The sequence below is a fragment of the Ascaphus truei genome, unplaced genomic scaffold (assembly GCF_040206685.1).
Source record: "Ascaphus truei isolate aAscTru1 unplaced genomic scaffold, aAscTru1.hap1 HAP1_SCAFFOLD_154, whole genome shotgun sequence".
Taxonomy (NCBI): domain Eukaryota; kingdom Metazoa; phylum Chordata; class Amphibia; order Anura; family Ascaphidae; genus Ascaphus; species Ascaphus truei.
Window position 1 is genome coordinate 67,591 of NW_027454428.1, and position 23,263 is coordinate 90,853.

Below are 23,263 nucleotides of genomic sequence, written 5' to 3' on the forward strand. Positions count from 1 at the left end.
AAGTCTGTGGTTCCGAGAGGGGGTAACCAGGATCACTAATAAAGGTCAAGCCACTTGGCTGCCAGAATGCCCTGCTTCAGCACAGACCAGAAAGGCATTGTGATAAGCGTATCCCTGGTTTAGTCAGGGGTTAATGGGAGTCGTCCCCGTCCCCCCAGTATACGCCCAGAACCATGGACCCGGTACTTGTGGTTCGGACTGTCTCCAACCAGCCATAATGTTGTGAGAGTGAAATTATGTCTAAGTCCAGCTTTGGTACATTAGAAGCAACTCTCAAACTTAACCTAAGCGTTTTTCGAAGCTACTTTTTGGCTAACTTCTTATAGGAAGGTCTAGCAGCTCTGAAAATGAACGTGCGCATCTTTCACTCTTCCCGAGGGACTTAGAAGAATTTTGTGATATTTTTTATTAAAATGGTGTATTAGGGTATATATTTAAATATATTTTATGCACTGTATATGAGCTGGCGATTTCTAAGTCTGTGGTTCCGAGAGGGGGTAACAAGGATCACTAATAAAGGTCAAGCCACTTGGCTGCCAGAATGCCCTGCTTCAGCACAGACCAGAAAGGCATTGTGATAAGCGTATCCCTGGTTTAGTCAGGGGTTAATGGGAGTCGTCCCCGTCCCCCCAGTATACGCCCAGAACCATGGACCCGGTACTTGTGGTTCGGACTGTCTCCAACCAGCCATAATGTTGTGAGAGTGAAATTATGTCTAAGTCCAGCTTTGGTACATTAGAAGCAACTCTCAAACTTAACCTAAGCGTTTTTCGAAGCTACTTTTTGGCTAACTTCTTATAGGAAGGTCTAGCAGCTCTGAAAATGAACGTGCGCATCTTTCACTCTTCCCGAGGGACTTAGAAGAATTTTGTGATATTTTTTATTAAAATGGTGTATAAGGGTATATTTTTACATATATTTTATGCACTGTATATGAGCTGGCGATTTCTAATTCTGTGGTTCCGAGAGGGGGTAATCAGGCTCACTAATAAAGGTCAAGCCACTTGGCTGCCAGAATGCCCTGCTTCAGCACAGACCAGAAAGGCATTGTGATAAGCGTATCCCCGGTATAGTCAGGGGTTAATGGGAGTCGTCCCCGTCCCCCCAGTATACGCCCAGAACCATGGACCCGGTACTTGTGGTTCGGACTGTCTCCAACCAGCCATAATGTTGTGAGAGTGAAATTATGTCTAAGTCCAGCTTTGGTACATTAGAAGCAACTCTCAAACTTAACCTAAGCGTTTTTCGAAGCTACTTTTTGGCTAACTTCTTATAGGAAGGTCTAGGAGCTCTGAAAATGAACGTGCGCATCTTTCACTCTTCCCGAGGGACTTACTGTAGAATAATTTTGTGATATTTTTTATTAAAATGGTGTATTAGGGTATATATTTAAATATATTTTATGCACTGTATATGAGCTGGCGATTTCTAAGTCTGTGGTTCCGAGAGGGGGTAACCAGGATCACTAATAAAGGTCAAGCCACTTGGCTGCCAGAATGCCCTGCTTCAGCACAGACCAGAAAGGCATTGTGATAAGCGTATCCCTGGTTTAGTCAGGGGTTAATGGGAGACGTCCCCGTCCCCCCAGTATACGCCCAGAACCATGGACCCGGTACTTGTGGTTCGGACTGTCTCCAACCAGCCATAATGTTGTGAGAGTGAAATTATGTCTAAGTCCAGCTTTGGTACATTAGAAGCATCTCTCAAACTTAACCTAAGCATTTTTCGAAGCTACTTTTTGGCTAACTTCTTATAGGAACGTCTAGGAGCTCTGAAAATGAACGTGCGCATCTTTCACTCTTCCCGAGGGACTTACTGTAGAATAATTTTGTGATATTTTTTATTAAAATGGTGTATTAGGGTATATATTTAAATATATTTTATGCACTGTATATGAGCTGGCGATTTCTAAGTCTGTGGTTCCGAGAGGGGGTAACCAGGATCACTAATAAATGTCAAGCCACTTGGCTGCCAGAATGCCCTGCTTCAGCACAGACCAGAAAGGCATTGTGATAAGCGTATCCCCGGTATAGTCAGGGGTTAATGGGAGTCGTCCCCGTCCCCCCAGTATACGCCCTGAACCATGGACCCGGTACTTGTGGTTCGGACTGTCTCCAACCAGCCATAATGTTGTGAGAGTGAAATTATGTCTAAGTCCAGCTTTGGTACATTAGAAGCAACTCTCAAACTTAACCTAAGCGTTTTTCGAAGCTACTTTTTGGCTAACTTCTTATAGGAAGGTCTAGGAGCTCTGAAAATGAACGTGCGCATCTTTCACTCTTCCCGAGGGACTTACTGTAGAATAATTTTGTGATATTTTTTATTAAAATGGTGTATTAGGGTATATATTTAAATATATTTTATGCACTGTATATGAGCTGGCGATTTCTAAGTCTGTGGTTCCGAGAGGGGGTAACCAGGATCACTAATAAAGGTCAAGCCACTTGGCTGCCAGAATGCCCTGCTTCAGCACAGACCAGAAAGGCATTGTGATAAGCGTATCCCCGGTATAGTCAGGGGTTAATGGGAGTCGTCCCCGTCCCCCCAGTATACGCCCAGAACCATGGACCCGGTACTTGTGGTTCGGACTGTCTCCAACCAGCCATAATGTTGTGAGAGTGAAATTATGTCTAAGTCCAGCTTTGGTACATTAGAAGCAACTCTCAAACTTAACCTAAGCGTTTTTCGAAGCTACTTTTTGGCTAACTTCTTATAGGAAGGTCTAGGAGCTCTGAAAATGAACGTGCGCATCTTTCACTCTTCCCGAGGGACTTACTGTAGAATAATTTTGTGATATTTTTTATTAAAATGGTGTATTAGGGTATATATTTAAATATATTTTATGCACTGTATATGAGCTGGCGATTTCTAAGTCTGTGGTTCCGAGAGGGGGTAACCAGGATCACTAATAAAGGTCAAGCCACTTGGCTGCCAGAATGCCCTGCTTCAGCACAGACCAGAAAGGCATTGTGATAAGCGTATCCCTGGTTTAGTCAGGGGTTAATGGGAGTCGTCCCCGTCCCCCCAGTATACGCCCAGAACCATGGACCCGGTACTTGTGGTTCGGACTGTCTCCAACCAGCCATAATGTTGTGAGAGTGAAATTATGTCTAAGTCCAGCTTTGGTACATTAGAAGCAACTCTCAAACTTAACCTAAGCGTTTTTCGAAGCTACTTTTTGGCTAACTTCTTATAGGAAGGTCTAGCAGCTCTGAAAATGAACGTGCGCATCTTTCACTCTTCCCGAGGGACTTAGAAGAATTTTGTGATATTTTTTATTAAAATGGTGTATTAGGGTATATATTTAAATATATTTTATGCACTGTATATGAGCTGGCGATTTCTAAGTCTGTGGTTCCGAGAGGGGGTAACAAGGATCACTAATAAAGGTCAAGCCACTTGGCTGCCAGAATGCCCTGCTTCAGCACAGACCAGAAAGGCATTGTGATAAGCGTATCCCTGGTTTAGTCAGGGGTTAATGGGAGTCGTCCCCGTCCCCCCAGTATACGCCCAGAACCATGGACCCGGTACTTGTGGTTCGGACTGTCTCCAACCAGCCATAATGTTGTGAGAGTGAAATTATGTCTAAGTCCAGCTTTGGTACATTAGAAGCAACTCTCAAACTTAACCTAAGCGTTTTTCGAAGCTACTTTTTGGCTAACTTCTTATAGGAAGGTCTAGCAGCTCTGAAAATGAACGTGCGCATCTTTCACTCTTCCCGAGGGACTTAGAAGAATTTTGTGATATTTTTTATTAAAATGGTGTATAAGGGTATATATTTAAATATATTTTATGCACTGTATATGAGCTGGCGATTTCTAATTCTGTGGTTCCGAGAGGGGGTAATCAGGCTCACTAATAAAGGTCAAGCCACTTGGCTGCCAGAATGGCCTGCTTCAGCACAGACCAGAAAGGCATTGTGATAAGCGTATCCCCGGTATAGTCAGGGGTTAATGGGAGTCGTCCCCGTCCCCCCAGTATACGCCCAGAACCATGGACCCGGTACTTGTGGTTCGGACTGTCTCCAACCAGCCATAATGTTGTGAGAGTGAAATTATGTCTAAGTCCAGCTTTGGTACATTAGAAGCAACTCTCAAACTTAACCTAAGCGTTTTTCGAAGCTACTTTTTGGCTAACTTCTTATAGGAACGTCTAGGAGTTCTGAAAATGAACGTGCGCATCTTTCACTCTTTCCGAGGGACTTAGAAGAATTTTGTGATATTTTTTATTAAAATGGTGTATTAGGGTATATATTTAAATATATTTTATGCACTGTATATGAGCTGGCGATTTCGAAGTCTGTGGTTCCGAGAGGGGGTAACCAGGATCACTAATAAAGGTCAAGCCACTTGGCTGCCAGAATGCCCTGCTTCAGCACAGACCAGAAAGGCATTGTGATAAGCGTATCCCCGGTATAGTCAGGGGTTAATGGGAGTCGTCCCCGTCCCCCCAGTATACGCCCTGAACCATGGACCCGGTACTTGTGGTTCGGACTGTCTCCAACCAGCCATAATGTTGTGAGAGTGAAATTATGTCTAAGTCCAGCTTTGGTACATTAGAAGCAACTCTCAAACTTAACCTAAGCGTTTTTCGAAGCTACTTTTTGGCTAACTTCTTATAGGAAGGTCTAGGAGCTCTGAAAATGAACGTGCGCATCTTTCACTCTTCCCGAGGGACTTACTGTAGAATAATTTTGTGATATTTTTTATTAAAATGGTGTATTAGGGTATATATTTAAATATATTTTATGCACTGTATATGAGCTGGCGATTTCTAAGTCTGTGGTTCCGAGAGGGGGTAACCAGGATCACTAATAAAGGTCAAGCCACTTGGCTGCCAGAATGCCCTGCTTCAGCACAGACCAGAAAGGCATTGTGATAAGCGTATCCCTGGTTTAGTCAGGGGTTAATGGGAGTCGTCCCCGTCCCCCCAGTATACGCCCAGAACCATGGACCCGGTACTTGTGGTTCGGACTGTCTCCAACCAGCCATAATGTTGTGAGAGTGAAATTATGTCTAAGTCCAGCTTTGGTACATTAGAAGCATCTCTCAAACTTAACCTAAGCATTTTTCGAAGCTACTTTTTGGCTAACTTCTTATAGGAACGTCTAGGAGCTCTGAAAATGAACGTGCGCATCTTTCACTCTTCCCGAGGGACTTACTGTAGAATAATTTTGTGATATTTTTTATTAAAATGGTGTATTAGGGTATATATTTAAATATATTTTATGCACTGTATATGAGCTGGCGATTTCTAAGTCTGTGGTTCCGAGAGGGGGTAACCAGGATCACTAATAAATGTCAAGCCACTTGGCTGCCAGAATGCCCTGCTTCAGCACAGACCAGAAAGGCATTGTGATAAGCGTATCCCCAGTATAGTCAGGGGTTAATGGGAGTCGTCCCCGTCCCCCCAGTATACGCCCAGAACCATGGACCCGGTACTTGTGGTTCGGACTGTCTCCAACCAGCCATAATGTTGTGAGAGTGAAATTATGTCTATGTCCAGCTTTGGTACATTAGAAGCAACTCTCAAACTTAACCTAAGCGTTTTTCGAAGCTACTTTTTGGCTAACTTCTTATAGGAACGTCTAGGAGCTCTGAAAATGAACGTGCGCATCTTTCACTCTTTGCGAGGGACTTAGAAGAATTTTGTGATATTTTTTATTAAAATGGTGTATTAGGGTATATATTTAAATATATTTTATGCACTGTATATGAGCTGGCGATTTCTAAGTCTGTGGTTCCGAGAGGGGGTAACCAGGCTCACTAATAAAGGTCAAGCCACTTGGCTGCCAGAATGCCCTGCTTCAGCACAGACCAGAAAGGCATTGTGATAAGCGTATCCCCGGTATAGTCAGGGGTTAATGGGAGTCGTCCCCGTCCCCCCAGTATACGCCCAGAACCATGGACCCGGTACTTGTGGTTCGGACTGTCTCCAACCAGCCATAATGTTGTGAGAGTGAAATTATGTCTAAGTCCAGCTTTGGTACATTAGAAGCAACTCTCAAACTTAACCTAAGCGTTTTTCGAAGCTACTTTTTGGCTAACTTCTTATAGGAAGGTCTAGGAGCTCTGAAAATGAACGTGCGCATCTTTCACTCTTCCCGAGGGACTTACTGTAGAATAATTTTGTGATATTTTTTATTAAAATGGTGTATTAGGGTATATATTTAAATATATTTTATGCACTGTATATGAGCTGGCGATTTCTAAGTCTGTGGTTCCGAGAGGGGGTAACCAGGATCACTAATAAATGTCAAGCCACTTGGCTGCCAGAATGCCCTGCTTCAGCACAGACCAGAAAGGCATTGTGATAAGCGTATCCCCGGTTTAGTCAGGGGTTAATGGGAGTCGTCCCCGTCCCCCCAGTATACGCCCAGAACCATGGACCCGGTACTTGTGGTTCGGACTGTCTCCAACCAGCCATAATGTTGTGAGAGTGAAATTATGTCTAAGTCCAGCTTTGGTACATTAGAAGCATCTCTCAAACTTAACCTAAGCATTTTTCGAAGCTACTTTTTGGCTAACTTCTTATAGGAACGTCTAGGAGCTCTGAAAATGAACGTGCGCATCTTTCACTCTTCCCGAGGGACTTACTGTAGAATAATTTTGTGATATTTTTTATTAAAATGGTGTATTAGGGTATATATTTAAATATATTTTATGCACTGTATATGAGCTGGCGATTTCTAAGTCTGTGGTTCCGAGAGGGGGTAACCAGGATCACTAATAAAGGTCAAGCCACTTGGCTGCCAGAATGCCCTGCTTCAGCACAGACCAGAAAGGCATTGTGATAAGCGTATCCCTGGTTTAGTCAGGGGTTAATGGGAGTCGTCCCCGTCCCCCCAGTATACGCCCAGAACCATGGACCCGGTACTTGTGGTTCGGACTGTCTCCAACCAGCCATAATGTTGTGAGAGTGAAATTATGTCTAAGTCCAGCTTTGGTACATTAGAAGCAACTCTCAAACTTAACCTAAGCGTTTTTCGAAGCTACTTTTTGGCTAACTTCTTATAGGAAGGTCTAGGAGCTCTGAAAATGAACGTGCGCATCTTTCACTCTTCCCGAGGGACTTACTGTAGAATAATTTTGTGATATTTTTTATTAAAATGGTGTATTAGGGTATATATTTAAATATATTTTATGCACTGTATATGAGCTGGCGATTTCTAAGTCTGTGGTTCCGAGAGGGGGTAACCAGGATCACTAATAAAGGTCAAGCCACTTGGCTGCCAGAATGCCCTGCTTCAGCACAGACCAGAAAGGCATTGTGATAAGCGTATCCCTGGTTTAGTCAGGGGTTAATGGGAGTCGTCCCCGTCCCCCCAGTATACGCCCAGAACCATGGACCCGGTACTTGTGGTTCGGACTGTCTCCAACCAGCCATAATGTTGTGAGAGTGAAATTATGTCTAAGTCCAGCTTTGGTACATTAGAAGCATCTCTCAAACTTAACCTAAGCATTTTTCGAAGCTACTTTTTGGCTAACTTCTTATAGGAACGTCTAGGAGCTCTGAAAATGAACGTGCGCATCTTTCACTCTTTGCGAGGGACTTAGAAGAATTTTGTGATATTTTTTATTAAAATGGTGTATTAGGGTATATATTTAAATATATTTTATGCACTGTATATGAGCTGGCGATTTCTAAGTCTGTGGTTCCGAGAGGGGGTAACCAGGCTCACTAATAAAGGTCAAGCCACTTGGCTGCCAGAATGCCCTGCTTCAGCACAGACCAGAAAGGCATTGTGATAAGCGTATCCCCGGTATAGTCAGGGGTTAATGGGAGTCGTCCCCGTCCCCCCAGTATACGCCCAGAACCATGGACCCGGTACTTGTGGTTCGGACTGTCTCCAACCAGCCATAATGTTGTGAGAGTGAAATTATGTCTAAGTCCAGCTTTGGTACATTAGAAGCAACTCTCAAACTTAACCTAAGCGTTTTTCGAAGCTACTTTTTGGCTAACTTCTTATAGGAAGGTCTAGGAGCTCTGAAAATGAACGTGCGCATCTTTCACTCTTCCCGAGGGACTTACTGTAGAATAATTTTGTGATATTTTTTATTAAAATGGTGTATTAGGGTATATATTTAAATATATTTTATGCACTGTATATGAGCTGGCGATTTCTAAGTCTGTGGTTCCGAGAGGGGGTAACCAGGATCACTAATAAAGGTCAAGCCACTTGGCTGCCAGAATGCCCTGCTTCAGCACAGACCAGAAAGGCATTGTGATAAGCGTATCCCTGGTTTAGTCAGGGGTTAATGGGAGTCGTCCCCGTCCCCCCAGTATACGCCCAGAACCATGGACCCGGTACTTGTGGTTCGGACTGTCTCCAACCAGCCATAATGTTGTGAGAGTGAAATTATGTCTAAGTCCAGCTTTGGTACATTAGAAGCAACTCTCAAACTTAACCTAAGCGTTTTTCGAAGCTACTTTTTGGCTAACTTCTTATAGGAAGGTCTAGGAGCTCTGAAAATGAACGTGCGCATCTTTCACTCTTCCCGAGGGACTTACTGTAGAATAATTTTGTGATATTTTTTATTAAAATGGTGTATTAGGGTATATATTTAAATATATTTTATGCACTGTATATGAGCTGGCGATTTCTAAGTCTGTGGTTCCGAGAGGGGGTAACCAGGATCACTAATAAAGGTCAAGCCACTTGGCTGCCAGAATGCCCTGCTTCAGCACAGACCAGAAAGGCATTGTGATAAGCGTATCCCTGGTTTAGTCAGGGGTTAATGGGAGTCGTCCCCGTCCCCCCAGTATACGCCCAGAACCATGGACCCGGTACTTGTGGTTCGGACTGTCTCCAACCAGCCATAATGTTGTGAGAGTGAAATTATGTCTAAGTCCAGCTTTGGTACATTAGAAGCAACTCTCAAACTTAACCTAAGCGTTTTTCGAAGCTACTTTTTGGCTAACTTCTTATAGGAAGGTCTAGCAGCTCTGAAAATGAACGTGCGCATCTTTCACTCTTCCCGAGGGACTTAGAAGAATTTTGTGATATTTTTTATTAAAATGGTGTATAAGGGTATATATTTAAATATATTTTATGCACTGTATATGAGCTGGCGATTTCTAATTCTGTGGTTCCGAGAGGGGGTAATCAGGCTCACTAATAAAGGTCAAGCCACTTGGCTGCCAGAATGGCCTGCTTCAGCACAGACCAGAAAGGCATTGTGATAAGCGTATCCCCGGTATAGTCAGGGGTTAATGGGAGTCGTCCCCGTCCCCCCAGTATACGCCCAGAACCATGGACCCGGTACTTGTGGTTCGGACTGTCTCCAACCAGCCATAATGTTGTGAGAGTGAAATTATGTCTAAGTCCAGCTTTGGTACATTAGAAGCAACTCTCAAACTTAACCTAAGCGTTTTTCGAAGCTACTTTTTGGCTAACTTCTTATAGGAACGTCTAGGAGTTCTGAAAATGAACGTGCGCATCTTTCACTCTTTCCGAGGGACTTAGAAGAATTTTGTGATATTTTTTATTAAAATGGTGTATTAGGGTATATATTTAAATATATTTTATGCACTGTATATGAGCTGGCGATTTCGAAGTCTGTGGTTCCGAGAGGGGGTAACCAGGCTCACTAATAAATGTCAAGCCACTTGGCTGCCAGAATGCCCTGCTTCAGCACAGACCAGAAAGGCATTGTGATAAGCGTATCCCCGGTATAGTCAGGGGTTAATGGGAGTCGTCCCCGTCCCCCCAGTATACGCCCAGAACCATGGACCCGGTACTTGTGGTTCGGACTGTCTCCAACCAGCCATAATGTTGTGAGAGTGAAATTATGTCTAAGTCCAGCTTTGGTACATTAGAAGCAACTCTCAAACTTAACCTAAGCGTTTTTCGAAGCTACTTTTTGGCTAACTTCTTATAGGAAGGTCTAGGAGCTCTGAAAATGAACGTGCGCATCTTTCACTCTTCCCGAGGGACTTACTGTAGAATAATTTTGTGATATTTTTTATTAAAATGGTGTATTAGGGTATATATTTAAATATATTTTATGCACTGTATATGAGCTGGCGATTTCTAAGTCTGTGGTTCCGAGAGGGGGTAACCAGGATCACTAATAAAGGTCAAGCCACTTGGCTGCCAGAATGCCCTGCTTCAGCACAGACCAGAAAGGCATTGTGATAAGCGTATCCCTGGTTTAGTCAGGGGTTAATGGGAGTCGTCCCCGTCCCCCCAGTATACGCCCAGAACCATGGACCCGGTACTTGTGGTTCGGACTGTCTCCAACCAGCCATAATGTTGTGAGAGTGAAATTATGTCTAAGTCCAGCTTTGGTACATTAGAAGCAACTCTCAAACTTAACCTAAGCGTTTTTCGAAGCTACTTTTTGGCTAACTTCTTATAGGAAGGTCTAGCAGCTCTGAAAATGAACGTGCGCATCTTTCACTCTTCCCGAGGGACTTAGAAGAATTTTGTGATATTTTTTATTAAAATGGTGTATTAGGGTATATATTTAAATATATTTTATGCACTGTATATGAGCTGGCGATTTCTAAGTCTGTGGTTCCGAGAGGGGGTAACAAGGATCACTAATAAAGGTCAAGCCACTTGGCTGCCAGAATGCCCTGCTTCAGCACAGACCAGAAAGGCATTGTGATAAGCGTATCCCTGGTTTAGTCAGGGGTTAATGGGAGTCGTCCCCGTCCCCCCAGTATACGCCCAGAACCATGGACCCGGTACTTGTGGTTCGGACTGTCTCCAACCAGCCATAATGTTGTGAGAGTGAAATTATGTCTAAGTCCAGCTTTGGTACATTAGAAGCAACTCTCAAACTTAACCTAAGCGTTTTTCGAAGCTACTTTTTGGCTAACTTCTTATAGGAAGGTCTAGCAGCTCTGAAAATGAACGTGCGCATCTTTCACTCTTCCCGAGGGACTTAGAAGAATTTTGTGATATTTTTTATTAAAATGGTGTATAAGGGTATATATTTAAATATATTTTATGCACTGTATATGAGCTGGCGATTTCTAATTCTGTGGTTCCGAGAGGGGGTAATCAGGCTCACTAATAAAGGTCAAGCCACTTGGCTGCCAGAATGGCCTGCTTCAGCACAGACCAGAAAGGCATTGTGATAAGCGTATCCCCGGTATAGTCAGGGGTTAATGGGAGTCGTCCCCGTCCCCCCAGTATACGCCCAGAACCATGGACCCGGTACTTGTGGTTCGGACTGTCTCCAACCAGCCATAATGTTGTGAGAGTGAAATTATGTCTAAGTCCAGCTTTGGTACATTAGAAGCAACTCTCAAACTTAACCTAAGCGTTTTTCGAAGCTACTTTTTGGCTAACTTCTTATAGGAACGTCTAGCAGTTCTGAAAATGAACGTGCGCATCTTTCACTCTTTCCGAGGGACTTAGAAGAATTTTGTGATATTTTTTATTAAAATGGTGTATTAGGGTATATATTTAAATATATTTTATGCACTGTATATGAGCTGGCGATTTCGAAGTCTGTGGTTCCGAGAGGGGGTAACCAGGATCACTAATAAAGGTCAAGCCACTTGGCTGCCAGAATGCCCTGCTTCAGCACAGACCAGAAAGGCATTGTGATAAGCGTATCCCCGGTATAGTCAGGGGTTAATGGGAGTCGTCCCCGTCCCCCCAGTATACGCCCTGAACCATGGACCCGGTACTTGTGGTTCGGACTGTCTCCAACCAGCCATAATGTTGTGAGAGTGAAATTATGTCTAAGTCCAGCTTTGGTACATTAGAAGCAACTCTCAAACTTAACCTAAGCGTTTTTCGAAGCTACTTTTTGGCTAACTTCTTATAGGAAGGTCTAGGAGCTCTGAAAATGAACGTGCGCATCTTTCACTCTTCCCGAGGGACTTACTGTAGAATAATTTTGTGATATTTTTTATTAAAATGGTGTATTAGGGTATATATTTAAATATATTTTATGCACTGTATATGAGCTGGCGATTTCTAAGTCTGTGGTTCCGAGAGGGGGTAACCAGGATCACTAATAAAGGTCAAGCCACTTGGCTGCCAGAATGCCCTGCTTCAGCACAGACCAGAAAGGCATTGTGATAAGCGTATCCCTGGTTTAGTCAGGGGTTAATGGGAGTCGTCCCCGTCCCCCCAGTATACGCCCAGAACCATGGACCCGGTACTTGTGGTTCGGACTGTCTCCAACCAGCCATAATGTTGTGAGAGTGAAATTATGTCTAAGTCCAGCTTTGGTACATTAGAAGCATCTCTCAAACTTAACCTAAGCATTTTTCGAAGCTACTTTTTGGCTAACTTCTTATAGGAACGTCTAGGAGCTCTGAAAATGAACGTGCGCATCTTTCACTCTTCCCGAGGGACTTACTGTAGAATAATTTTGTGATATTTTTTATTAAAATGGTGTATTAGGGTATATATTTAAATATATTTTATGCACTGTATATGAGCTGGCGATTTCTAAGTCTGTGGTTCCGAGAGGGGGTAACCAGGATCACTAATAAATGTCAAGCCACTTGGCTGCCAGAATGCCCTGCTTCAGCACAGACCAGAAAGGCATTGTGATAAGCGTATCCCCAGTATAGTCAGGGGTTAATGGGAGTCGTCCCCGTCCCCCCAGTATACGCCCAGAACCATGGACCCGGTACTTGTGGTTCGGACTGTCTCCAACCAGCCATAATGTTGTGAGAGTGAAATTATGTCTATGTCCAGCTTTGGTACATTAGAAGCAACTCTCAAACTTAACCTAAGCGTTTTTCGAAGCTACTTTTTGGCTAACTTCTTATAGGAACGTCTAGGAGCTCTGAAAATGAACGTGCGCATCTTTCACTCTTTGCGAGGGACTTAGAAGAATTTTGTGATATTTTTTATTAAAATGGTGTATTAGGGTATATATTTAAATATATTTTATGCACTGTATATGAGCTGGCGATTTCTAAGTCTGTGGTTCCGAGAGGGGGTAACCAGGCTCACTAATAAAGGTCAAGCCACTTGGCTGCCAGAATGCCCTGCTTCAGCACAGACCAGAAAGGCATTGTGATAAGCGTATCCCCGGTATAGTCAGGGGTTAATGGGAGTCGTCCCCGTCCCCCCAGTATACGCCCAGAACCATGGACCCGGTACTTGTGGTTCGGACTGTCTCCAACCAGCCATAATGTTGTGAGAGTGAAATTATGTCTAAGTCCAGCTTTGGTACATTAGAAGCAACTCTCAAACTTAACCTAAGCGTTTTTCGAAGCTACTTTTTGGCTAACTTCTTATAGGAAGGTCTAGGAGCTCTGAAAATGAACGTGCGCATCTTTCACTCTTCCCGAGGGACTTACTGTAGAATAATTTTGTGATATTTTTTATTAAAATGGTGTATTAGGGTATATATTTAAATATATTTTATGCACTGTATATGAGCTGGCGATTTCTAAGTCTGTGGTTCCGAGAGGGGGTAACCAGGATCACTAATAAAGGTCAAGCCACTTGGCTGCCAGAATGCCCTGCTTCAGCACAGACCAGAAAGGCATTGTGATAAGCGTATCCCTGGTTTAGTCAGGGGTTAATGGGAGTCGTCCCCGTCCCCCCAGTATACGCCCAGAACCATTGACCCGGTACTTGTGGTTCGGACTGTCTCCAACCAGCCATAATGTTGTGAGAGTGAAATTATGTCTAAGTCCAGCTTTGGTACATTAGAAGCATCTCTCAAACTTAACCTAAGCATTTTTCGAAGCTACTTTTTGGCTAACTTCTTATAGGAACGTCTAGGAGCTCTGAAAATGAACGTGCGCATCTTTCACTCTTCCCGAGGGACTTACTGTAGAATAATTTTGTGATATTTTTTATTAAAATGGTGTATTAGGGTATATATTTAAATATATTTTATGCACTGTATATGAGCTGGCGATTTCTAAGTCTGTGGTTCCGAGAGGGGGTAACCAGGATCACTAATAAATGTCAAGCCACTTGGCTGCCAGAATGCCCTGCTTCAGCACAGACCAGAAAGGCATTGTGATAAGCGTATCCCCAGTATAGTCAGGGGTTAATGGGAGTCGTCCCCGTCCCCCCAGTATACGCCCAGAACCATGGACCCGGTACTTGTGGTTCGGACTGTCTCCAACCAGCCATAATGTTGTGAGAGTGAAATTATGTCTATGTCCAGCTTTGGTACATTAGAAGCAACTCTCAAACTTAACCTAAGCGTTTTTCGAAGCTACTTTTTGGCTAACTTCTTATAGGAACGTCTAGGAGCTCTGAAAATGAACGTGCGCATCTTTCAATCTTTGCGAGGGACTTAGAAGAATTTTGTGATATTTTTTATTAAAATGGTGTATTAGGGTATATATTTAAATATATTTTATGCACTGTATATGAGCTGGCGATTTCTAAGTCTGTGGTTCCGAGAGGGGGTAACCAGGCTCACTAATAAAGGTCAAGCCACTTGGCTGCCAGAATGCCCTGCTTCAGCACAGACCAGAAAGGCATTGTGATAAGCGTATCCCCGGTATAGTCAGGGGTTAATGGGAGTCGTCCCCGTCCCCCCAGTATACGCCCAGAACCATGGACCCGGTACTTGTGGTTCGGACTGTCTCCAACCAGCCATAATGTTGTGAGAGTGAAATTATGTCTAAGTCCAGCTTTGGTACATTAGAAGCAACTCTCAAACTTAACCTAAGCGTTTTTCGAAGCTACTTTTTGGCTAACTTCTTATAGGAAGGTCTAGGAGCTCTGAAAATGAACGTGCGCATCTTTCACTCTTCCCGAGGGACTTACTGTAGAATAATTTTGTGATATTTTTTATTAAAATGGTGTATTAGGGTATATATTTAAATATATTTTATGCACTGTATATGAGCTGGCGATTTCTAAGTCTGTGGTTCCGAGAGGGGGTAACCAGGATCACTAATAAAGGTCAAGCCACTTGGCTGCCAGAATGCCCTGCTTCAGCACAGACCAGAAAGGCATTGTGATAAGCGTATCCCTGGTTTAGTCAGGGGTTAATGGGAGTCGTCCCCGTCCCCCCAGTATACGCCCAGAACCATGGACCCGGTACTTGTGGTTCGGACTGTCTCCAACCAGCCATAATGTTGTGAGAGTGAAATTATGTCTAAGTCCAGCTTTGGTACATTAGAAGCAACTCTCAAACTTAACCTAAGCGTTTTTCGAAGCTACTTTTTGGCTAACTTCTTATAGGAAGGTCTAGGAGCTCTGAAAATGAACGTGCGCATCTTTCACTCTTCCCGAGGGACTTACTGTAGAATAATTTTGTGATATTTTTTATTAAAATGGTGTATTAGGGTATATATTTAAATATATTTTATGCACTGTATATGAGCTGGCGATTTCTAAGTCTGTGGTTCCGAGAGGGGGTAACCAGGATCACTAATAAAGGTCAAGCCACTTGGCTGCCAGAATGCCCTGCTTCAGCACAGACCAGAAAGGCATTGTGATAAGCGTATCCCTGGTTTAGTCAGGGGTTAATGGGAGTCGTCCCCGTCCCCCCAGTATACGCCCAGAACCATGGACCCGGTACTTGTGGTTCGGACTGTCTCCAACCAGCCATAATGTTGTGAGAGTGAAATTATGTCTAAGTCCAGCTTTGGTACATTAGAAGCATCTCTCAAACTTAACCTAAGCATTTTTCGAAGCTACTTTTTGGCTAACTTCTTATAGGAACGTCTAGGAGCTCTGAAAATGAACGTGCGCATCTTTCACTCTTCCCGAGGGACTTACTGTAGAATAATTTTGTGATATTTTTTATTAAAATGGTGTATTAGGGTATATATTTAAATATATTTTATGCACTGTATATGAGCTGGCGATTTCTAAGTCTGTGGTTCCGAGAGGGGGTAACCAGGATCACTAATAAATGTCAAGCCACTTGGCTGCCAGAATGCCCTGCTTCAGCACAGACCAGAAAGGCATTGTGATAAGCGTATCCCCAGTATAGTCAGGGGTTAATGGGAGTCGTCCCCGTCCCCCCAGTATACGCCCAGAACCATGGACCCGGTACTTGTGGTTCGGACTGTCTCCAACCAGCCATAATGTTGTGAGAGTGAAATTATGTCTATGTCCAGCTTTGGTACATTAGAAGCAACTCTCAAACTTAACCTAAGCGTTTTTCGAAGCTACTTTTTGGCTAACTTCTTATAGGAACGTCTAGGAGCTCTGAAAATGAACGTGCGCATCTTTCACTCTTTGCGAGGGACTTAGAAGAATTTTGTGATATTTTTTATTAAAATGGTGTATTAGGGTATATATTTAAATATATTTTATGCACTGTATATGAGCTGGCGATTTCTAAGTCTGTGGTTCCGAGAGGGGGTAACCAGGCTCACTAATAAAGGTCAAGCCACTTGGCTGCCAGAATGCCCTGCTTCAGCACAGACCAGAAAGGCATTGTGATAAGCGTATCCCCGGTATAGTCAGGGGTTAATGGGAGTCGTCCCCGTCCCCCCAGTATACGCCCAGAACCATGGACCCGGTACTTGTGGTTCGGACTGTCTCCAACCAGCCATAATGTTGTGAGAGTGAAATTATGTCTAAGTCCAGCTTTGGTACATTAGAAGCAACTCTCAAACTTAACCTAAGCGTTTTTCGAAGCTACTTTTTGGCTAACTTCTTATAGGAAGGCCTAGGAGCTCTGAAAATGAACGTGCGCATCTTTCACTCTTCCCGAGGGACTTACTGTAGAATAATTTTGTGATATTTTTTATTAAAATGGTGTATTAGGGTATATATTTAAATATATTTTATGCACTGTATATGAGCTGGCGATTTCTAAGTCTGTGGTTCCGAGAGGGGGTAACCAGGATCACTAATAAAGGTCAAGCCACTTGGCTGCCAGAATGCCCTGCTTCAGCACAGACCAGAAAGGCATTGTGATAAGCGTATCCCTGGTTTAGTCAGGGGTTAATGGGAGTCGTCCCCGTCCCCCCAGTATACGCCCAGAACCATGGACCCGGTACTTGTGGTTCGGACTGTCTCCAACCAGCCATAATGTTGTGAGAGTGAAATTATGTCTAAGTCCAGCTTTGGTACATTAGAAGCAACTCTCAAACTTAACCTAAGCGTTTTTCGAAGCTACTTTTTGGCTAACTTCTTATAGGAAGGTCTAGCAGCTCTGAAAATGAACGTGCGCATCTTTCACTCTTCCCGAGGGACTTAGAAGAATTTTGTGATATTTTTTATTAAAATGGTGTATTAGGGTATATATTTAAATATATTTTATGCACTGTATATGAGCTGGCGATTTCTAAGTCTGTGGTTCCGAGAGGGGGTAACCAGGATCACTAATAAAGGTCAAGCCACTTGGCTGCCAGAATGCCCTGCTTCAGCACAGACCAGAAAGGCATTGTGATAAGCGTATCCCTGGTTTAGTCAGGGGTTAATGGGAGTCGTCCCCGTCCCCCCAGTATACGCCCAGAACCATGGACCCGGTACTTGTGGTTCGGACTGTCTCCAACCAGCCATAATGTTGTGAGAGTGAAATTATGTCTAAGTCCAGCTTTGGTACATTAGAAGCAACTCTCAAACTTAACCTAAGCGTTTTTCGAAGCTACTTTTTGGCTAACTTCTTATAGGAAGGTCTAGCAGCTCTGAAAATGAACGTGCGCATCTTTCACTCTTCCCGAGGGACTTAGAAGAATTTTGTGATATTTTTTATTAAAATGGTGTATTAGGGTATATATTTAAATATATTTTATGCACTGTATATGAGCTGGCGATTTCTAAGTCTGTGGTTCCGAGAGGGGGTAACAAGGATCACTAATAAAGGTCAAGCCACTTGGCTGCCAGAATGCCCTGCTTCAGCACAGACCAGAAAGGCATTGTGATAAGCGTATCCCTGGTTTAGTCAGGGGTTAATGGGAGTCGTCCCCGTCCCCCCAGTATACGCCCAGAACCATGGACCCGGTACTTGTGGTTCGGACTGTCTCCAACCAGCCATAATGTTGTGAGAGTGAAATTATGTCTAAGTCCAGCTTTGGTACATTAGAAGCAACTCTCAAACTTAACCTAAGCGTTTTTCGAAGCTACTTTTTGGCTAACTTCTTATAGGAAGGTCTAGCAGCTCTGAAAATGAACGTGCGCATCTTTCACTCTTCCCGAGGGACTTAGAAGAATTTTGTGATATTTTTTATTAAAATGGTGTATAAGGGTATATTTTTACATATATTTTATGCACTGTATATGAGCTGGCGATTTCTAATTCTGTGGTTCCGAGAGGGGGTAATCAGGCTCACTAATAAAGGTCAAGCCACTTGGCTGCCAGAATGCCCTGCTTCAGCACAGACCAGAAAGGCATTGTGATAAGCGTATCCCCGGTATAGTCAGGGGTTAATGGGAGTCGTCCCCGTCCCCCCAGTATACGCCCAGAACCATGGACCCGGTACTTGTGGTTCGGACTGTCTCCAACCAGCCATAATGTTGTGAGAGTGAAATTATGTCTAAGTCCAGCTTTGGTACATTAGAAGCAACTCTCAAACTTAACCTAAGCGTTTTTCGAAGCTACTTTTTGGCTAACTTCTTATAGGAAGGTCTAGGAGCTCTGAAAATGAACGTGCGCATCTTTCACTCTTCCCGAGGGACTTACTGTAGAATAATTTTGTGATATTTTTTATTAAAATGGTGTATTAGGGTATATATTTAAATATATTTTATGCACTGTATATGAGCTGGCGATTTCTAAGTCTGTGGTTCCGAGAGGGGGTAACCAGGATCACTAATAAAGGTCAAGCCACTTGGCTGCCAGAATGCCCTGCTTCAGCACAGACCAGAAAGGCATTGTGATAAGCGTATCCCTGGTTTAGTCAGGGGTTAATGGGAGACGTCCCCGTCCCCCCAGTATACGCCCAGAACCATGGACCCGGTACTTGTGGTTCGGACTGTCTCCAACCAGCCATAATGTTGTGAGAGTGAAATTATGTCTAAGTCCAGCTTTGGTACATTAGAAGCATCTCTCAAACTTAACCTAAGCATTTTTCGAAGCTACTTTTTGGCTAACTTCTTATAGGAACGTCTAGGAGCTCTGAAAATGAACGTGCGCATCTTTCACTCTTCCCGAGGGACTTACTGTAGAATAATTTTGTGATATTTTTTATTAAAATGGTGTATTAGGGTATATATTTAAATATATTTTATGCACTGTATATGAGCTGGCGATTTCTAAGTCTGTGGTTCCGAGAGGGGGTAACCAGGATCACTAATAAATGTCAAGCCACTTGGCTGCCAGAATGCCCTGCTTCAGCACAGACCAGAAAGGCATTGTGATAAGCGTATCCCCAGTATAGTCAGGGGTTAATGGGAGTCGTCCCCGTCCCCCCAGTATACGCCCAGAACCATGGACCCGGTACTTGTGGTTCGGACTGTCTCCAACCAGCCATAATGTTGTGAGAGTGAAATTATGTCTATGTCCAGCTTTGGTACATTAGAAGCAACTCTCAAACTTAACCTAAGCGTTTTTCGAAGCTACTTTTTGGCTAACTTCTTATAGGAACGTCTAGGAGCTCTGAAAATGAACGTGCGCATCTTTCACTCTTTGCGAGGGACTTAGAAGAATTTTGTGATATTTTTTATTAAAATGGTGTATTAGGGTATATATTTAAATATATTTTATGCACTGTATATGAGCTGGCGATTTCTAAGTCTGTGGTTCCGAGAGGGGGTAACCAGGCTCACTAATAAAGGTCAAGCCACTTGGCTGCCAGAATGCCCTGCTTCAGCACAGACCAGAAAGGCATTGTGATAAGCGTATCCCCGGTATAGTCAGGGGTTAATGGGAGTCGTCCCCGTCCCCCCAGTATACGCCCAGAACCATGGACCCGGTACTTGTGGTTCGGACTGTCTCCAACCAGCCATAATGTTGTGAGAGTGAAATTATGTCTAAGTCCAGCTTTGGTACATTAGAAGCATCTCTCAAACTTAACCTAAGCATTTTTCGAAGCTACTTTTTGGCTAACTTCTTATAGGAACGTCTAGGAGCTCTGAAAATGAACGTGCGCATCTTTCACTCTTCCCGAGGGACTTACTGTAGAATAATTTTGTGATATTTTTTATTAAAATGGTGTATTAGGGTATATATTTAAATATATTTTATGCACTGTATATGAGCTGGCGATTTCTAAGTCTGTGGTTCCGAGAGGGGGTAACCAGGATCACTAATAAAGGTCAAGCCACTTGGCTGCCAGAATGCCCTGCTTCAGCACAGACCAGAAAGGCATTGTGATAAGCGTATCCCCGGTATAGTCAGGGGTTAATGGGAGTCGTCCCCGTCCCCCCAGTATACGCCCAGAACCATGGACCCGGTACTTGTGGTTCGGACTGTCTCCAACCAGCCATAATGTTGTGAGAGTGAAATTATGTCTAAGTCCAGCTTTGGTACATTAGAAGCAACTCTCAAACTTAACCTAAGCGTTTTTCGAAGCTACTTTTTGGCTAACTTCTTATAGGAAGGTCTAGCAGCTCTGAAAATGAACGTGCGCATCTTTCACTCTTCCCGAGGGACTTAAAAGAATTTTGTGATATTTTTTATTAAAATGGTGTATAAGGGTATATATTTAAATATATTTTATGCACTGTATATGAGCTGGCGATTTCTAATTCTGTGGTTCCGAGAGGGGGTAATCAGGCTCACTAATAAAGGTCAAGCCACTTGGCTGCCAGAATGCCCTGCTTCAGCACAGACCAGAAAGGCATTGTGATAAGCGTATCCCCGGTATAGTCAGGGGTTAATGGGAGTCGTCCCCGTCCCCCCAGTATACGCCCAGAACCATGGACCCGGTACTTGTGGTTCGGACTGTCTCCAACCAGCCATAATGTTGTGAGAGTGAAATTATGTCTAAGTCCAGCTTTGGTACATTAGAAGCAACTCTCAAACTTAACCTAAGCGTTTTTCGAAGCTACTTTTTGGCTAACTTCTTATAGGAACGTCTAGGAGTTCTGAAAATGAACGTGCGCATCTTTCACTCTTTCCGAGGGACTTAGAAGAATTTTGTGATATTTTTTATTAAAATGGTGTATTAGGGTATATATTTAAATATATTTTATGCACTGTATATGAGCTGGCGATTTCGAAGTCTGTGGTTCCGAGAGGGGGTAACCAGGATCACTAATAAAGGTCAAGCCACTTGGCTGCCAGAATGCCCTGCTTCAGCACAGACCAGAAAGGCATTGTGATAAGCGTATCCCCGGTATAGTCAGGGGTTAATGGGAGTCGTCCCCGTCCCCCCAGTATACGCCCTGAACCATGGACCCGGTACTTGTGGTTCGGACTGTCTCCAACCAGCCATAATGTTGTGAGAGTGAAATTATGTCTAAGTCCAGCTTTGGTACATTAGAAGCAACTCTCAAACTTAACCTAAGCGTTTTTCGAAGCTACTTTTTGGCTAACTTCTTATAGGAAGGTCTAGGAGCTCTGAAAATGAACGTGCGCATCTTTCACTCTTCCCGAGGGACTTACTGTAGAATAATTTTGTGATATTTTTTATTAAAATGGTGTATTAGGGTATATATTTAAATATATTTTATGCACTGTATATGAGCCTGCGATTTCTAAGTCTGTGGTTCCGAGAGGGGGTAACCAGGATCACTAATAAAGGTCAAGCCACTTGGCTGCCAGAATGCCCTGCTTCAGCACAGACCAGAAAGGCATTGTGATAAGCGTATCCCTGGTTTAGTCAGGGGTTAATGGGAGTCGTCCCCGTCCCCCCAGTATACGCCCAGAACCATGGACCCGGTACTTGTGGTTCGGACTGTCTCCAACCAGCCATAATGTTGTGAGAGTGAAATTATGTCTAAGTCCAGCTTTGGTACATTAGAAGCATCTCTCAAACTTAACCTAAGCATTTTTCGAAGCTACTTTTTGGCTAACTTCTTATAGGAACGTCTAGGAGCTCTGAAAATGAACGTGCGCATCTTTCACTCTTCCCGAGGGACTTACTGTAGAATAATTTTGTGATATTTTTTATTAAAATGGTGTATTAGGGTATATATTTAAATATATTTTATGCACTGTATATGAGCTGGCGATTTCTAAGTCTGTGGTTCCGAGAGGGGGTAACCAGGATCACTAATAAATGTCAAGCCACTTGGCTGCCAGAATGCCCTGCTTCAGCACAGACCAGAAAGGCATTGTGATAAGCGTATCCCCAGTATAGTCAGGGGTTAATGGGAGTCGTCCCCGTCCCCCCAGTATACGCCCAGAACCATGGACCCGGTACTTGTGGTTCGGACTGTCTCCAACCAGCCATAATGTTGTGAGAGTGAAATTATGTCTATGTCCAGCTTTGGTACATTAGAAGCAACTCTCAAACTTAACCTAAGCGTTTTTCGAAGCTACTTTTTGGCTAACTTCTTATAGGAACGTCTAGGAGCTCTGAAAATGAACGTGCGCATCTTTCACTCTTTGCGAGGGACTTAGAAGAATTTTGTGATATTTTTTATTAAAATGGTGTATTAGGGTATATATTTAAATATATTTTATGCACTGTATATGAGCTGGCGATTTCTAAGTCTGTGGTTCCGAGAGGGGGTAACCAGGCTCACTAATAAAGGTCAAGCCACTTGGCTGCCAGAATGCCCTGCTTCAGCACAGACCAGAAAGGCATTGTGATAAGCGTATCCCCGGTATAGTCAGGGGTTAATGGGAGTCGTCCCCGTCCCCCCAGTATACGCCCAGAACCATGGACCCGGTACTTGTGGTTCGGACTGTCTCCAACCAGCCATAATGTTGTGAGAGTGAAATTATGTCTAAGTCCAGCTTTGGTACATTAGAAGCAACTCTCAAACTTAACCTAAGCGTTTTTCGAAGCTACTTTTTGGCTAACTTCTTATAGGAAGGTCTAGGAGCTCTGAAAATGAACGTGCGCATCTTTCACTCTTCCCGAGGGACTTACTGTAGAATAATTTTGTGATATTTTTTATTAAAATGGTGTATTAGGGTATATATTTAAATATATTTTATGCACTGTATATGAGCTGGCGATTTCTAAGTCTGTGGTTCCGAGAGGGGGTAACCAGGATCACTAATAAAGGTTAAGCCACTTGGCTGCCAGAATGCCCTGCTTCAGCACAGACCAGAAAGGCATTGTGATAAGCGTATCCCTGGTTTAGTCAGGGGTTAATGGGAGTCGTCCCCGTCCCCCCAGTATACGCCCAGAACCATGGACCCGGTACTTGTGGTTCGGACTGTCTCCAACCAGCCATAATGTTGTGAGAGTGAAATTATGTCTAAGTCCAGCTTTGGTACATTAGAAGCAACTCTCAAACTTAACCTAAGCGTTTTTCGAAGCTACTTTTTGGCTAACTTCTTATAGGAACGTC